We start from the raw sequence: 905 nt of genomic DNA, 5'->3' as shown, positions 1-905 counted from the left end.
TTCCAGCGTCCAGGCATTGCCGTGAAGTGCAGATGGCCAGGGGTTCAACACATCTCTTATCTGAGAGCATTTTCACATCCTCTGACTGACACCTGCCCATCTCTGCACACGTGGTAACCAGCACTCTCCTCTCTGCTTCTATAACTGTGCCTTCCACACAGTTGTATGGTCAGTCGGACTTTCTCTTTCTGCCTGTGGCTTATTTCACTCAAAAACATGATTTCTCGATCTTTCTGCCTCTTCAAGTCCGTGATCGCTGGGTTCGTCTAAGTTGCGGCAGGTGATGGGATTTCGTTCTTCCTTACAGCACAGAGTTTTTCATTGTATGCACATAGTGGGAACAAAAGTAAAATCCGGAGCTCCCCTGCAGCGCTGACTGACTAGAGACGTCCTCTGCGACTCTCTAACAGGCTTAAGGCTCTGCGAGACACACCTGCAGGTCCTCAGTATACACAGCAAAGCACTTGGGTCTGGGCAGGTCCTCTAGTTTCTCTCTGATTATCTGATTCATAGACTCTTATCTGAACTCAGAATGGTTTTCTCTGACTCCTGGTCTGCAGCAGGTCTCAACCTGTGGGTTGCGACCCACAGGAACTGTATTAAAGGGCCACGGCATTAGGAAAGCTGAGAACCACTGTGTTAGACAGAGCCTCACTCTTTCAGACAATTGTCAGCTAAAAAGAATCTCTAAACCCACCTGGAACATGTAAGCCCCCAGCTTTCGGGTGTCCCTCCTTCTGGAGCCAAAGCAATCTGTGTCTTGTACACACTGATCTATGACCTCCCCTATAACCCCTGTCTCTCGAAATGTCACCCCACCACTGGGACTCCACCTGATCAAGGCTTCCTAGATATGGCTCCAGGTCATAGCTCTCAATTTTGGCTCAGAGTAAAGTTCTTTTCTT

Source organism: Otolemur garnettii, unplaced genomic scaffold, assembly GCF_000181295.1.
Source record: "Otolemur garnettii isolate 467f Iridium unplaced genomic scaffold, OtoGar3 scaffold00065, whole genome shotgun sequence".
Taxonomy (NCBI): Eukaryota; Metazoa; Chordata; class Mammalia; order Primates; family Galagidae; genus Otolemur; species Otolemur garnettii.
The sequence above is the reverse complement of the archived record's forward strand: the minus strand, read 5'-3'. Positions refer to the sequence as shown.